The sequence below is a fragment of the Corvus brachyrhynchos genome, unplaced genomic scaffold (assembly GCF_000691975.1).
Source record: "Corvus brachyrhynchos isolate BGI_N302 unplaced genomic scaffold, ASM69197v1 scaffold705, whole genome shotgun sequence".
Lineage (NCBI taxonomy): Eukaryota > Metazoa > Chordata > Aves > Passeriformes > Corvidae > Corvus > Corvus brachyrhynchos.
Window position 1 is genome coordinate 2,343,148 of NW_008238346.1, and position 17,650 is coordinate 2,360,797.

Consider the following 17,650-nt stretch of genomic DNA (forward strand, 5'->3'; position numbering starts at 1 on the left):
CGGGGGGAGCCGCGCTCAGGGCACAGGGCTGAGTCCGGAAACAACTCGCCTCGCTTGGCTCTGGCAACAACAACAGCAGCGCAAAAAATAATCAGACAAGTCGAGCAAAATTCCTCTTGGAAGTATGCTGGCAGGAAAACAATCTGCTGAAAGCGTCCGGTTTTTTGTTGTTGGTTTTTTTTGCCTTTTTTTTTTTTTTTTTTTTTTTTTTTTTCTTCCCACCCCTAACTCGGGGTTCACTGGCGCGGGGTGCAGGTCTGCGTGTGCCTGCAGCTAGAGCGAGGTTTACCCCAGATCCCTGGAAACTTTGGGGTCTGCTGGTGGGTTTGTAGTCCCAGCTGTTTTCCCGCTCGTAGTGTCACCCACGGTGTGCTCTGCTCTGACATCAGATTTCTCAAGTGTCTCCTTTTCTTTCCTCTTTTAAAGAGTTTAAAATTTTTTTCATTTTTGAACGGTTAAATCCACTGGGACTTCCAAACACTACTTATTCCTACCGATGGCTTTAGCGTTGCTGTTTTGTTTCTTCTGGGTGTTTCTGAATCTGAAGCGTTCCCACCATCACCATGTGTGTTTATACACTTTTTTTTTCCTTGTGGTAACACGAGATAGCGATTTACAATAATAGATCTACTGTTGGGTAGATATTGAAGCCGTACTAATGACTGATGGCTTGGACAACTTCAGTATATCAGATCTACAAGTGTTTTAAAGCATTAAAATATTAAACATCGGGTCAGTCTTGTTTTCACTTAGTAAAACGTCAGTAGACACAGATTAGTAAATGTAGAGTGACAGGGAGGTTGTGAGGAAGGTTTTCTGACTTTGGGTATATTTAGGGCTGTGGCAGGGTTTTATTTTGGAGGCTTCTGAGGGTCTTTTTACGAGGAGTTAATTTCTGGGACAGTAGCAGAGGGGTGACTGCAGTTTGCAATTGTAATGATGGGGAGGGGAGTTCAGGGGCTGAATGCATTATATTTTTTCTTTTGAATATGGTCACCCACACGTATATGAATGATGGTGATAAATTCCAAATTCCATAAGTACCAGAATCCAGATGGCAAAACAATCTTTGTTCCAAATCACTTTGTTGTGAATTGTGAAGCTTTGTATTCTTTTTTTTTTTCCTCGTTTTTTACCTTCAATGCATTCCACTGTTCCAAGTGCAGACTAATAGGAAGCACACCTCTGCTGCCTTTTTCTTGAAGCATTTTTCTTACAACAGCTACAGTTCTTTTTTCCTCATTACCTTTATTACAGATCCCTTTTCCCTTAGCATGTGGGGATAGGATCCTTCAGCAGTTAGCTCTCCTGGAGCATTCCTCCCCTTGCTCCCCCACAGTTAAAAAAGGCCTCCATAGGAATGTTGGGTTCGTGTGAATTAAAGGTGCTGTACAAAAGCTTACAGGTTGGTTTATTGTTGGTATAGCAGGTGGCCTGCTTGTGTTATCAGATGAATTCTGAAAGGATATTTCCGCACTCAATAGGCAATTTTCTTATTTCCACATCCAGGCTCCAGCAACCTTCTCCTATCTTCTTAACCTTATTCTTTCACATTCTGTATGCTTGTTTGTTTGCCTGCCACTTAATTATAGCCAGGAAAATTAAAGTTGTTTATTTAGGCCTGAGAACAGAATATTATAAAGATTCAGCGGGATAGCTGTTGTCTGTCACACACTATTTTTAGGTGGATTCTAGTTCTCTGCTGTACCAGCTTTCAATTCCAGATGAACTAGATCTTTCTCTCTTCTGTTTGATTTTATTTTATTTTTAAATACACGTTGGAAAGGTATAGATGGTTCTGCATAATTACGAATTTTATTTTTATTTATGTAGTTTTTCCTGGAGCCATATTTGTTGAGTGTCAGAGCATGCAAGGTAAAGAGGTGATGCAGATACGTAGCAAAATTGGCTTTTTTTTTTCTTTTACTGTTGTACAATCTTAAAAGTCTGTGGGTGTGGTCTTTTTGTTGTGGTTTTTTTCCTGGATTTTTTTTTTTTGGTTGCTTTATTTGTGGATGTAGTGGGATTGTTGTGTTTTTTAAATGTACCTGTAATTGTCTGTTCAAGAGCAAACTTGTGGGCAGCAATTTCTCCTTTACTGCTTAAGGAATGTGAAGAATTATGAAGTATCATAAAATCTGCTTATGGGGAATAATCTTTTCTCAAGGATAATGCTTTAAATACTGTGAACTCTTTATCAAGATTGATAGGAATAATTTTTTAAAAAAAAATCAAAAGATTTTTTGCATGCTGATTTTGCTATTGATAGAATACTGTGGCTTGCTTATGAGAATAGATGTTATTAAGTAGAGGTCTAGTCAAATAGTAATGAAGTGATGCATCTGAGAGCACCAGTTCCATCCCTGCACTTGCGGAGGGACTGGGATAGCTGCATGTTATGGATAGTAAAGGAGACTGTTTTCCTTTCGGAGCTGGAAAACATTGAAGTGGTGTACCTGATTTTTAGCTTAGATTTGGAGCTTGGTTAATGCTTTTGGTAAGCAAATAGATGTATTGTGATTTGAGGAAACCCTGCTGGCAGATGCTCTTATTTTTACTGGTGCTGTTGTATCTTCCTATCCCCCAAGTTGTTGCTGGCTGAGTGAGACTGTAGGGGTAAGCTTGCGTTTGGCCCTGAAGTTTGGGAGTTGGGAATAGCTCTGGTGGAAAGCAGCCCCATAGCCTCAATTTTTATGTTTAGGAAGAAACACTTTTTATTAATTGCCTTGAAAAATTGATATTTTCCTTTATCTACTGAATCAAACAACATAATCCTTCCTAATAAAAAAGCTGTAGACCCTGGGGTGTGAAGGGTTAATGGTGGTCCTTTTTTTTCCCTCCCTCCAATTGTTTTGACAACACTTTTCAAAGTGTGACATTCCAAGCCCTTGCAATACAATGTAATATTACTGTAATTACACAGGTCATTACATTTTAAATAGAGAACAATAAAATGCTTATCGCCCTGAAAAAGAACAGGTGTTCTTGCCCTTCTTTGGTATTTATGCTAATTGTTTTTCATCTCTTTCAGAAATATTTATGGCTGGAGTGTTAAGGTTTCAGTCTCGATGTGACAATATTAATTCTTTACTAATCTTTATGGTTGAGGTTTAATGTCTGCAGTATGGATTATAGTATTAATGTCCACCAACTAGTTTAATAATGTAGATACAACTTAATATGTCAGCACTTTGGTACTTTATGATACAGAGCTATTCAGCAGAGAGTGAATTATTTGCTTTGTTAAAAAAAAAATGAATGGACATGCTTTTAATAAAGTTTCTGGACTTGAGTAAAAACAAGCTGTTAAATAAGAACTGATGATCCTGTGGTGTAAATCAAATGGAACCTCCATAAAGAAACTTTCCTCATGCTTAATTAGGTAGATTGCTGAATCACTCTGCTATAGAATTAGCATAGCTGGTATACGGTGGCTGGCAGACTGTTTGTTAACTTATTTTCAGTAAAGAAGCTGATTTATTTTTAATTCTATGCTTTTTTCTTTTTTTTTTTTCTTCTTTTTTTCCTTCTTTTTCTTTTTTTTCCCCCTTGATAAGATTTTATTCTGGAGCAAATGCTGCATTGCTTACTCCATCAGTTTCTCTTCAGGGGGCTATGAAAATTAGTTAGAGAAAAGTTTCATGTTTCTGGGACCTTGCAAAACAATATAATGCAGTACTGTTACTTGAGTGTACAGGATAATTGCAGGACTGCACTTCATTAAAAATAATATTTGCTTTGGAAATCGAACAGTTTTAATAGGTGCACCACTGGCTGATCTGTACTGAAAAATAACTACAGTAGATGCCTTTCCACGTTTTTTGAATGCATTCATACAAGGACTGAGGATGTTGAGTGGGGTGGTGTGGTTTATTTTTTCCCTTCTTCCCCTTCATTTTTTGTTCAAGCAAGTATGTGCTGGTTTGTCAGCTGAAGATGGAGGGGAGGAAGGAGTATGTTGCAGCTTTCACTGGCGCTTGTAAACCAGAATGTAGGTAAAAATGTTTTAAATTTGTCAAGACTTTCATGAGTGGGCCCCAAAATCAGATAAAAAATGTGCTGTAGAGAAAAAGGACAGCTGCAGATTTTTTGTGTGGACGTGTGTTTCTGTACCATGACTAAAAACTCTAAGGACCTTTTCCCAGCTGTCTGGGAGTTATGTGGAAGTTGGATTATTGGCAGTTAAGCATGAGACAACCTGGATTTAGCAAATGCTCTCCTACACAGGAAGCAGATGACATTATCCTGGGGGAAGGGAGGAGATCCTTCTCCAGGCACAGCCCGGGGGGAGACGCCTGCTCCCCCCAGCCTCAGAGCAGCCAAAAATGAGGGCTGGCGATAGGCACGTATAAATATAACAGCGGTTGGGTTGTCAGTTTGGGTTTTTTTCCAGGACTTTTTGGTGAAATCAGACACTTTCCTTGCACATTGGGGCTGTTGTGAGAAGTTTTGCTTTGGAGGGAGTTGTGAGGTTTGGGGGGAAGTTTAAAGCTGTGTTCCTTGGGCGTCTCCTCAGTCCCATGTCCTGGCAAATATGTAAGTAAGCCTTAAAACTTTGACTTTTAATTGGGCACATTTGTGAAGGAAATGGTTAATTTTACAACCAAAGGCAAACTTGCACCTCGACAGGTCTGCTGAAAGAAATGTGCCACAGTCGTTTGCTGGCAAGCACCGCAGGGTCATAAATCCACGGGGTTTATTTACAGCCTATAACACTTATGAATGTTAAGATATTTGACGCCACGCTGGCCTTATAATATCCAAGGTCCACAGACACTGGCAGTGGGTCAAATTTCTTTCACTAATTATAAGCAATGAGAGATGAAGTGTGGTGCTGGGGGTGTGTGGGGGAGATATGGAAATCCTTTCTCTCCCCACCTAAAAGCAAAGAATATTTCTGCTGCTCCTCCCAACTACTGGTTTATGTTTGTGCTTTTTTTTTTCTACATAGGCTCCAAAGTTTATAATTAACGCTTGTGGTGCTGTAGAGGCTGGGCAGAGGGTGACGCAGCCAGGCTGAAGGAGGGAAGTTTAGCAGAGCTTGTGTCCTTTACAGCCGTATTGTGCAGTATTTCCTAGATACCGACACAAGCAAACATTTAAAGACAGATGACACCTGGAAATGTCCTTTAATTTTCTCACATACCGCTGAGCTGGGGATGAGAGAAAAAACTGCCTCAGGTTTTATGCAGAAGGAGGATGCTTGGAAATACGTATATTAGACTGGTTTGTGTGTATAAAACAGGGTCTCTTAGAAAGCGGCAAAAGCCCACGTTAAGGGAAAACATGCGCTGAATGAATGAAGATGTTGAGGTTAGAGGCAGTTTTTAGGGGAGAAAGCCTGTGTCCTGCTGGAAGGGACAATGTGGGATGGATGTGTAGGTCCGGGTGGACGGGAGCGGGGGGGATGTGCGCAGGGTGGTGTTTTGGGAGGGGTTAACTGGGGGGAGGCACTGCGAGAGCAGGGGGCCACTGGAGAGTAATTGGAGGACAAAGGAGGGATGTTGGAGCGTGAGGAGAAATTGTAGAAACTTGGGGAGGTGGGGGGAAATGCCAGTGTTTGAACGGATGGTTGGAGGGGAAGCTTGGGATCTGGGGATTGACTCTTAAGTGTCAGGAAAAGTCTGGGGCCTGAGAAGAAGCAGTGCTTTGCTCAGCAAAGCTCGTTGTTCTCGGCTCACTCCCCATTACACACGCTTTGCTGGAGTGGACAGTCAGATTTGAAGTGCTGCTGTCTTGTCTGTGCTGGGGGTGTATGTGTTTTAACAAGATCATGGGATTACTCAAATATGCATAGGTATTACTTTTAGCTTTAATTTCTCCAGCAGTTGATTTCAGGTTCCCCGTAGGTTACTGTTGTGCTTGGAGACTAATTTAAGAAAAAGGCAGGGTTATGTGTGTGGTGGAAAGCTGCACTCCTTTGGCCATATGTTTTTCTTCTAGAGCCATGTAAAGCCTGACTTTAAAAAAAAAAAAAAAAAAAGAGAGGGCTGTCAATTCGGCTCTTCCACAAATAGCTGTACAGTTTTGTTGAAGGTTTTATGCATTTCCCTAATCAATGGAGCGCTGTGACTTATTAGCCCCCGGGGACAGATCTGAATCCCCCAGCACCGAACTGCAAAGCTGGTGTGGTATTGTACCTTTTTAACAGGTTATCAACAAGGATGTTCCTCTCATTCCCAAGATGCTTCCCACCCCCTCCAGCATCTCTCCCCAGTGATTCTTTCCCGCAAAATCTGTTCAGTCTCATGCCTTTGTTTTAGGTTGGCTAAACCCTCGACCCTTATTCTTTGTGGGGTCACGCTCAGGCAACCGGGCAGTGCTGAATGAGTTAAGTCACTGGCTGAAGTTTGGCTTCATGCAACTAAATTTGAGGCCTGGTAGGCATTAGCAGGGCACAGCACATTTACAGAGCTTAATTAGTACGCGCTGTAATTGTTCATGGTCTGCCAGAAGGAGTAATGTTCAGGAAAAGTGGAGTCGTTCTTCTGCAGTCTTTAGTTTTAAAACGATAAATCACTTGCATATTTGTGCAGTGATTCAAATGGAGCTGAGACCTCTCCATCTCAACATGTGGTAAATTGTAAAGTCAATGAATTGCAGATGTAGGGTACAGCAGATTCTCTAAGAAAATGCAGAATGAATGGGAATAGGTGATGCTATAAATACGTACTGAGAAGATAACTGGGTTTCTGCTTGCTCTGCCAAATATGATAAACTAAAGATATTAGTAATTTTCTTCTAAATGTATTTATTTTAAATATCTTTAAACTAAGTGTAGGGGTACCATGTTACTTCACTTAGTGAGGTTTTTATTAATGTTCCAGAACAATGGGTTTCATACGGAAATGCACATGATAGCCATATTAATATAAATTAATTCATCATGGGTAATACTGTAGCTGTTACTGGAGGAGTTTATAGTGTTGGGATACTTTAAAGCGTGGCTGCAGCAACTTACAAGAAATGTTGTGGTAGAGGATGCCTCTATATCCTAGTTGAGGGAGGTACTGGGATTGTTATATGTCTCACCATAGCATTTTGTATCTGCCTGTGATTCCTTCCAGCTTCAGAGAGACTTTTTGGGTGCACTAATCCAACAGCCTAGAGCCTATTTTAAAAAAGCAAAACACAAACAAAACTGTGCTGTAGAGATTGACATCGTAAATGCTTCGTATTGTTTCTTTTTTTTTTTTTTTTTCAATGAGGAGAATGTGTGTCACTCTTACTGCTGTGAAATCTTGTCTTCCTTGGGCTTGGTCCAAGATCCATTGAAGTCAGTGGAAAAAAGGCTTCTATTAATAACGAAGGGCTTTGCATCAGGCCCCATGTGTCTTGAACCAATGGCCAAGTTCTTCAAAAGTGGATGAAGGTATTGAGAAAGCCAAACTCAACTAAATATGATATTGATGTATTGCTGCTTCTTCATAGTCCTTTACTCTTGGGGGGGAAAAGTAAAGTTGCATTTCCAGTGGTGCATTCTTGAACGAGCTCCCGCTTCTGCAGTATTTGACTTTCCCACAGAAGTGTGGAGCATCCTGGCAGAATCAGGGTTTGGTCCGAGGCTGTGTTGCATGTCAATTCTGCTTTTCTAATATGAGTAGGTGGATTTGTATGGAAGTTGTAAAAGTTAATGATTGTTGTCTGACTCATATGCTGCTGGCTTCAGCAAAGAAGAAAGGATGACAGGAAAATGATAGAAATTATAGGAGCCAAGTAGGCTTTGAGTGGAGAATGGATTTATGTTGTTTGAAATGCTTCTGTTGCTTGGTGAAGGAAGTGCAAGGAGGGATAAGATGGGAGGGCAGTTTCTTTTTTGGGGTCAAGATGTTCTGGGTACCAAACTCCTGCAGGTCTTCAGCTAGGGAGTCAGGCTGAACACTGATTCTTGTCAGTGTTAACCATTTTGTTATTCCTATTGGCACTGTTAGTCCTGCCTAACTGTTCTGCCCTCTTGGCAGAACAGGTTTTAGGGCCCTAGGATCCATGGGAAGTACATTTGCATGCCTATGGCTACCAAGAATGGTATAAATGTGCTCGAATTGTGCCTCTCTCACAGCTTTGTAGGTCTTTCCAAAGTGTGGTATAAAATATACTGTATACAACAAAATCATTCTTTGCTGCTTAATTCACTAGTGCTGGTGAAGCATCTGAGACACCAAAAAAAATAGTCCAAAAGGAGGATGTGGGAAGTAATAGAAATTGCCAATCTGAAAATACTGCAAAGGGACTTCTTGAGGAATATGAGAGATTCTTGGATGTTGATACAATAGAAACAAATTGTCCTATTTTAAGAAAGGGAAAAATGGAGCAAGAAAAGGTGGAGGTGTACCTCTTGGAGCACATCTGAACTCCCACTGGAGTCAGTGACTTCTTAAATAATGATCTGGAAAAGTCTGAGACTATAGGCTTTTCTGTTCTGGAGAAAAGCCACTACATTGATTTCTGTTTTTAACTGACACTAATATTTAATAAAGGTTATCTTGGAACTGTTTTAAACCCTAACCTGAATAATTTTAACTCGGTTAAATGAGTGAACTGGTTTGGGAGCATACACAGTAAGAGGTTTACATTGGTTTAATTAGATATAAGAGATTTATAAACCCAGGACCACTAGTCTGGCATAGGCAGGGTCTGGAAGTCGGCATATAGATGCTGCATTGATCTACGCCCAGGCTGAACAGACAGCTATTGAAACTGCTCTATTATAAATGTTTGCCAATATTAAAGAATCCAAGGGAAGGTGTGACCTTGAATGAACACATCACAAGAATAAGATGGCAATCAGTGTTTCTATCTTTGTTTTCTATGGGACATTTACAAGAAGGTTTTCTCCCTTTCAGAGGAGTTACAGATGATAGTTGTCTGTCTGGAAGTCAAGTTCTTTGAGATTTTTTGTTATTATTAGCCAAATGTCTCAGTTTACTTCAATCCCTGTTACATTCTCCTATGGGATTTTTCTTAATTTTTAAATTACACCATAAAATGTAGTTTAAATCATGTCTGTGTCAATTAAAATGAAAACCAGGTACTTACAGGAGCTAGTCACAAACATAATTACTGCATTGGTCACACACACAAAGCCACTGTGTAAAGAATATCCACAGAGCTTATTTTATCTGGATAGCAGCTAAATATCTTTACAATCCCCAGGGTTATTAAAGGCCAAGTGCTTGGTATATGTAGTTAGTTTATTTTCCATTGTGTTCTGTTGCTCGACTACAGTACTTGAAAATACTTTGTTTTTAATTTCATAAATGTGAAACTGAATTTAATAAATATGGAATGAAAAAGTGAAACTAGAACCTGGGTGTCACTGGGTGGTTGTAAATGCTAAGTGGTGAGTTGCTGTGCTGCTGGTGTGTCCAGATGTGGCCATTGGACTGGCTACATAGGTACATCTGTGTATACGCATGTGATGTATATTATTCTTGAACGTATACTTGGTTATCAGGTGTCTATGCAATTTTAATTGACAATATGAGATTCCTGTGGTTGCTCTGTGCACAGATTGCCTTGGGGCTCTACAGGGTTTGTGGGAAGAAAAGCCTTGACAAGTTTCCATTAAGCCCTGAATCAGGCAATTGGAAAAGAGGAGAATGAAAGGAGCTGAAAAGAGGGACAACTTGTTAGTGTTGCATTCTGCGTTTGCAACGAGAAACCTCTTTTAGACAAGAGTGGTTCTCAGGCCAAGAATTTCAAACTCGCGGAGAAACCTGTCCAGAACACAAAAGTTGTTTGAACGGGGTGCAGAATTGTCACAGTAATTAGAGCAATCTCCGTTTACTGAGTGGCAGCCTTTATAAAGGACAGGGGATAAAGGGTTCAAATTCATCTTTCTCTCTCCGATTCACTTCTGATGAACTGCCTCTGTGTATGTATGTGTATATGAAGGAGTGTGTGTGTGTGGCCACATTTTGAGCTACTCATCATTTGATTGTCCTTGTTTTAAAAGAAGAAGAACTTAGGTTTCTTCTTCCTGCCTCCAAGAGCATTTTCAGGCATTTTGCTTTTTTTTTTTTTTTTTTTGGTGCTGTCATTTGATTTACCAGAATAAGAGGATGCTTTGGGAAATGCACTTGTGCTTTGGTGGAGGGGGAACCCCAAATATTTCTCAGTTGGTTTCTGCTCTTATTCAGTCCTGCATGTTTGATTCTCAGGATCTTAGGAGCAGTCCCATTATTTTTAAAAGGATTACTTGTGGAAGCAAGAAAAGTGAATGGATAAGGCTTGCGCCCTTAAAGTTTATCCTCTTGCTGCTGCAAGGTCTGTCCAGAACTACTGAATCAGCTGGAGTTTTGCCATTGCTCTTATTAGGAGAAGGATCAGGCCTGTGGATTACATGAGACTGAGTCTTGTGAACAAGCCAAATAAAACTGTAAAAATCAGGATTGTTTTTGTGCACGATGCAGGAGTGTCTGGAGGACTTGGTCTGGGATCCTTTTGGGCAGATACTGCACAGAGAAAAATGGGAGTGAATGAGTGAGTGAGCAGTGTGGGTGTTCTTGCCTGAGGAAGAAAATGTGACTGCTGAATTTCCTGTATGCCTTTACTTCTAAAGAAAAGAAAATAGCAAGCTCCTTGAGTTTCTTAAGTAATCATCCTGGGTGTAATGTTGGTAATTTCGATTCCATTCAAATAGCTATTTAGGTTTTGTGATTGCCTTTTATTTGTTCTCCCCAAAATAATGTAGGATCTCCGCTTCGGTAAGGTTTGGAGCTGGTGACCTTGGCTAATTTACTTAACCATTTTGTCAGTGTTATGTTTCTCCCCTTCATTCACCTCATCTGAATGCAGAGAGAGAGGAGCTGTTTAGGCCACTGTCTTCACCCTGTCTTGTGTTTCTCTGTATCACATTGCCTTGAAGACCTCTGGCATGGCTGGTCAGGTGTTGTGTTGGGACCCTGTGAGTGCTGTATGTCCCTTCCTTCTTCTCTTCTGGAGACCTGGGATCAGCTGGCAACTGCATTGAATTCCTAAGATATGGATGGACCAGAGGGTAAAGGAAGGTCTTGCTGCTGATTATGGGTACATTGTCAAAGCAAATAGTCAAGGCTGTGAAAATTGTAGCTCAGAGATCGTGTGTTCTTGTGTAGTTTGATTTTTTTTTTTCCCCTCAATTATTTTCCACTTAATGATGATGATCAAGAAGTTGGCTAGATCTCCTTATGTTTTAGCAAAAAGCAGACTTCTTTGTTTTCACATGGTTGTGCCCTAAACTGAAAAAGCTATGGAAAAAATACTTGTCTTGGAGTTTGAGTTACAAAAATGCCTGCTAATGTTCAACAGCTTGTGCTCCCCTAGTTCAGTTGCCTTGTCTGTGACCGTGCTGTGTGAATATGGCAGGGCTTTCTGATGATGGAGAAGTTGTCTTGGAGCTGCAAAGAGGAGCTGGAAGACATGGGTTTTCCTGGAAGTAATACTGAATTGCTTATGCAGTGTTGGAGCATAGAGAGGGGTTTGTGTGTTGGACAATGCCATGGTCGGGTTGAAAAATGTCTCCATTTTTAGATGATGCTATTTTATCTCAACCAGTGATGCTTTGCAGACCAATTGTGATGTCTACCATCCTGAAAGAGTACCAGTGTGGTACTAATTGTACCAGGACTAATTGTTGGTGAGAATGTACTTGTTGCAAATGATGGACCTCTCTTGAACGCAGCTTTTCAGTCTTAACCCTTGTCCATTATTTTCTCAGCTGGTAATTAATTTCTTGGTTTGGTAATTTGTCAGTAGTGGGCATCTCTTCAGTTTTGAGACCTCTAGTAATTCTGCATCACTGAGGAGTAGTTGCTGTCCCTATAAAGTCACAGATCTTGTTCATTTGCCAGCTGGATAACATTTCCATTAGATTGTTATGACCAAGTTATCCATCACAACAAAGCCTAACCACATCTACAGTCCATGTCCTGGCTGTGGCTTGGTGCATGGAGAAAGAGGGCTGGAGGAAGCTGATTGGAAGTGGTGGTCGCAAGCCAGAGCTCGTGACAGCAACAGAAAGCTTTTATTTGATTTTACAGCTGTGTAAAATCTAGCTCAGCCTGGAAGAGCAGCTGTTGAGTTTAGTTGGAGCAGCAACACGGAGCAGCCAATGTCCTCTTCTTGTTGTGTGGCATTTCCTCAGTCCTGCTTTTCTGCCTGGCCCCGTTTTGCTTCTCTGTTGGTGTAGTTTCTTAGTGCAGAAGTGGTTTGGAGGTGCTTCCCTTCCTGGGAGCTGGTGGTGCAAAGCCCCAGTCCGGCACATGCTCTGGGCTTGCCTCCATACCAACCCTCTGAGGAATTGTCTTCAGCCCTGCTGGGTTTGTGCTTTTGGGCTTGTAGGATCATGGCCTAAATTGTGGTCCCATGAGGAAGCTTATGAAGTTTATTTTGGAAGCAAAATACTTGGTGAAGCATGAAGGAGGCTGAAGAGAATACTGAAAAAATGGTGCAAATGAGAAGCAACTTCTTCATTTATACTCCATGCTATTGCTCTGGTTTGTGGATTTAAGTAGAAAATGGGCAGTATTTGGAAATCTCCTGAGTTACTTGCCAGCATCTGCACACACCTAAATACCTTTGAAATTTGTTTTTGTTTTTTGGTTTTTTTCTTCCTTCTTGAACATGGTAGCTAATGCTGCAAGGAGTGAGCTGAAGTCTCACTTTTTTTTTTCTTTTTTTTTTTTTTCTTTGCTGTTGGAATTGTTTGTTAAATTCCAATTACGGGGCTTGTTCTACACCTGTGCAAACCCACAGCCGTTGTTAAGGGAATAATTTGAGGACAATGGGGTTAACGCAGGTGTACACAAGTGCAGCATTTGGATTGCAAAGTCTTTTTATTACTCTGTGCTTAAGAAAGAGAAACGAATTCAGCTTAATTTTCTGATCCCAGATAAAATTTGTAGGATAAGGATTTGGGGGAAGGGTATATGGGGAGGGGAATAAATGTCTGAACATGTTCAGACATGACACTGAACACATATGAAATGGAAAGTTAAAAGGAAATAAACACTACACTCCTCTTTCCTCCCTACCTCACCCTCATACCACTTTCATGGAGTCACTTTTCAAGGTATAGCTGCACGAGGTGGTTGGTAATGATCTTGCACACTGATTGCCTTCAGAGTGATCACATCTCAACCTGAATGTTCGCATGGAACGGAGGTGCAGTGGAGGTGCTGGGACACTGCCGTGGTTTGTGGTGCCAGCAATCACCAACCCCAATTGCAGCATACTGATACAATCAGCAAGTTGCATTAGGTGTGTGTTCACGTGGGCATGCTGTGCTTGGTAGGAGCACAGTCAAGGCAGCTGGGGTGTCTGACTCCCAAGATGATTTTCCTCTAAAGCTGAAGATGTGTGTAGTTTCCAAAGGTGACCTGCTGTCTCATGACTCCAGAGTAAATCTCCAGAGATGGGAAGAGCATCAGTAAAGCCAGGAGCATGAAGTGCTAGATCCTTTAGGACATCTCCTTTTGGTATTCTGTTCTGTTGATGCAGAGATTTACAGTTTTGTGTAACTTCTTGAATATCTAACAGAGGGTTATCTTTCTTTGGGGTAGTTCCAGTAAAGAGGTTCTTGCCGAATGAAAGCCAAGATCCATGTCCCTGCTGTCACAAGTGGTTGTAACTTGAGATTGGTTTCTCTTACAGTTTCATCTTATTTCAGTTTCTGTCCTACTCACGGGAGTTTCTCCAGGCACAGATCAAACTTTCTCTATTATCTTAAGTGCTCTGTGCATTTGGGGTACAATAAACTAATAAGTAGGAATAATGGTTAGCGATTAGATAAATGTTCAGATCAGTTTATCCTCTCAGTTATCCTCTCAGATTCTCCTGTTAGAACTAATCCTGACTGCTACAAATAGGTTTGGTATTTGGCATTTCAGTTCATGTAGGAGGGCAGAAAAAGGCTGTTGCCTGTGAAATGGTTCAGAAGTTACTTGCTGTTCTTTTTCAATGAGTAATAACTCAGCTGAGTAGCACAACGGGAGGCTCAGGTGTGGGACTGTTTGACCAAGGGAGAAATTGGTAGTTCCCTGTCTTGGTTATGCACCAAAGGGGTTGTCGTTGTACCTCTGTTCAGAGGAGGGCAAGTGTTCTTCCAAACACTCTCAGGTAGCCTGGCTTATACTGGGGAAACAATCAGAGTTCTTTATTAAAGGCTAATTTGAAGTTACGAAAAGAAATATTTCTCACTGATTTGAGGCTGTCTGGAAGGTGGCTAAAAATAGTCCTTCAATGAGGTGCCATGGTTTGAGCCACTAGAGACGCATATTTTTCTCTTTGGTGGGTGGTGTGACCTTCTCCTGCCAAAGAGTGTAGTTGCAGTAGGGTAATGAGTAGCGATTTGTCTTAAAACTTTAAGTAGATTAACCTCTGAATTGCAAACTGTTGAGGTGATCTTATTCCTGGCAGGTGATGTAAGTTAGTGGTTATTGTGATTCTTTGCCTTTGCAGTTGTGTGGATTTTACTGAAGCAAGTTAAAGACGTATTATCCAAGTAGAGAGAGGAAATGAATTAAAAAAAAAAAAAAAAAAAAATTTTTGTATGAATGTGTATACACTGAGCTACCAGAAGATGAAACTGGTGTTGGTTTCCTTTCCCTCAGTGTTTACCAATATAGATTGTGTTAGTTTCTGCTGTTTGCACCCGATTCTTTGTTACTTTGTTAGCAGCATTATGTACCTGCTGTGGAAGTTTGTAGCCTGTTCCATGCTACATACAGTCACTGCAGCTTGTGTTTAGTTTGTCGGATAGCAGCTAGGTGGGGTCACCTTGGAGATCACTGGAGGCCCCCTTTGAGCAACTAAATAACCTTTTTCTGCCACTGTAGTAAGATTTGTCCTTTTACTGGGAACGCTTGAGCAGGCAAGGTGGGCGCTGGGTGGCATCTTGTTCTCTCTGATCCGGAGGAAGACTCAGGTCCAGCATCAGCTGATTCTAACTCGTGTTCAGGGGAAAACCAGGGGAATGTGGCCCTGTGATGAATGGGCTTCCTAATGTCCTATTAGATGACAAAGCCAGAGGAGCCATTAGCATTTGGTGTTATTTGAGTGCTTTTACAATTGAAGGAACACTGCCCACTAGATTTCAGATTTAATTTATACTTCTGGGCCTGCAAAACCTGACAGAGTGGTTCATCCAAGAATTGCAGTAGAAATACTTGGTTTTAATCAAATGAGCACATCAGTGTAGTCACAGGTACCAAAATCTTGGAACGGTGGGAAATGGGAGAGGAACAACATCAGAACTAAAATGAAGCTGACTTCTGTGTAGTGTTTTGGGTGACTTAGCAGCTACAAATTTATGAAGATGTAATTAGCTGCTTTTCAGAGTAATGGTTCATTTTTAACATAAACCTCTCTTTAAAAGCTTCAATAAGTGTTTGCAGATTTTGTACAAGTAGTACTAAAAAACTATGCTATAAGCCTTGAAAATATTTAAATAGAGCTAATTATGAACCAGGGGTTTAGTGCAGAAATCTGGAAGAGATTGATAGGAAATTATTAAGATGTGTTATATATTAAAATAGTATGTTAATATCTATATAACATCAATATCTATAATCTATAGAACACCAATATTTATGATATTATTTTAATGCTGATGTACACACGCATATTTAAGTTATGTAAATACACACATGTATTTAAGTATATATTGAGATTTTTTTTTTTTTTGTAAACTTGAGGTCATGGCAACACTTGAGAATCAAGTATGTGATTATTTTCTAGTCATTTTGGAGGACTTTTTGTAGGGGAGGGCCTACCTGTCTGCGTGTGAGAACAAGCACTACCATTAGGTGCTGTGCCCAGTGGTCACTCTCTATATGAATAAGCTGTGTGGTTTCCTCTAAATCACCTGAAATTAGGCCATTTAAAGACAGGACTGGCAGCATTGCTTGGCCATCTCAAGCCATGGGCATGACTCTGTGAGTAGGTAGCATTGGTTTCTGACTCAAGATTGTGAAGGTGGGTGCTTATGCAGGAGAACTCAGACACTTCTTATGTAAGCGGAGATTAGTCCGCTACGCACATTTTTCTGGATTTGTGGTAAGATGGGCTGTGCTCCTCCAAAGCTCTCCTTCAGTAGCATCAAAATGTGATCCACTGACAGCTGGAACTCCAGAGGTAGTTGACTGCTGGGACTTGCCATGCACAGCAGCAAGTGAACTGTGGCTTGGTGCTGGCTGGTGGGATAATACAGCTTGGTGATGGCTTGGCTATGTAGGACTGTCTGTGTGGTACTTGGATGTTCCCTGTGCCCAAGTATTCTGTGTGCTCGTGGTGGTTCACCAGTGTTCATAGGGCAGCAGAGTGGTCCTGGCTGGGAAAACGCTGCTTCAGTCTTGGGTGTGTTCCTTGACATTATTCCTTGAATAAATGTGGCCTTTAAGCCAAAGTGCTTGTGCTGTGTCTATGTCCTGCTCTGAGGGAAGCTCATGCCCAGAGAGGATTGCCACAGCCCTGGGGAAGGGGACTGCTCTGCAGGCCAACCTTCAAGCTCAAGTTCCATTGCAGCCACAACCCTTTATGAGAGATCCTGATGGGCCCATGATATTTAGATATGCCTCTGGTAATATAATCAGCTGCCACCCACTACTCAGCTTCTAAGCTGATCCTAAAATAACCTTTGGTAAAATGACACATGTGAAGCTCCCGTCTCCTCCAGTTTAATCTCCTGTACACAGTCCCAGTGTAATGTTTATATGACAGTCATAAGGAAGGCTCTGTAGGTATATCCAGACCTTTTATGAGAGCATGGCACAACATCAGTTCCTACATTTATCTCCCTTCTCCATGATGTTCTTGTCTCTGCCATGCTTTCAGTTTTGAAATGAGAAGTGGTGTGGACCTGCCCCATTTCATGGATGGGGTGTGAGCTTCCACTTTTCCAGCTTGCTGAGTGCTCAGTGTTCTTTCTGAGGACACAGGGTTTGGACTTTCCCTTTTTCCCCCTGCTGATCTTTCACAAGAATAACAAACCACAAATGGATGTTAATGGCTCCATACATGGATTGTGTATATGTGTGTATATATAGGCTGTCTGGTTCCTGAGAAGACTTTATTGGCATAAATTTGGAATATTTACAAGTGGCAAATTCATTGGTGAGATTATGCAGCCCAGGCTAAATGAGCTCTGAAGGGCATTTATAACACCTTCAGACAAACCAGCCTTTTCGTTTACAGCAGAGGGGTTTATATGCGTGTGTGTGCATGCATATATATATATTTTAAATATAAGTATGTGTCTATACCTTTTTTCTTTCTCTGAAATACAGAAGTAGCATTAATATTTCTGCTGCTGGCTGTCCATAAAAAACACGGCAAGCCTGGAATGATAGGGAAGCTGTCGTGTGACTGCAGTATGGGAATATCTGAAATTAAGGCCACATTTTATAAAGTGATATTCCAAGGTGGTCAGCCAGGCCCCCTGGAAGCTCCTGAGGGACTGTAGGTGGTGGTGAGGTTTCCTGTGTGCTTTGCTGGGGTTTGAGGGGCATCTTCCCCAGGTGGGTGGTGAAATGCAGCTTCTTGGGCCAACCTTCATAACGCTTCAGACTCGCAGTGCTCACAGAGGGCACACAAGAAATGTAGCTTAAAATCCTTTGTTTTCTTTGGCCAGCAGCTTGAGGGGCTGGAGGAAAAGAGGAGGAGGGTGGAAGAG

The 17,650-nt window shown here is 41.2% G+C and overlaps 1 protein-coding gene across 8 annotated transcripts in view; it reads left to right on the top strand.

The window, feature by feature from the left end:
* The window catches only part of TCF7L2 (transcription factor 7 like 2), a 171,332-nt gene that overhangs the window by 1,677 nt on the left and 152,005 nt on the right, over nucleotides 1–17,650 (top strand). The window lies entirely within an intron of this gene.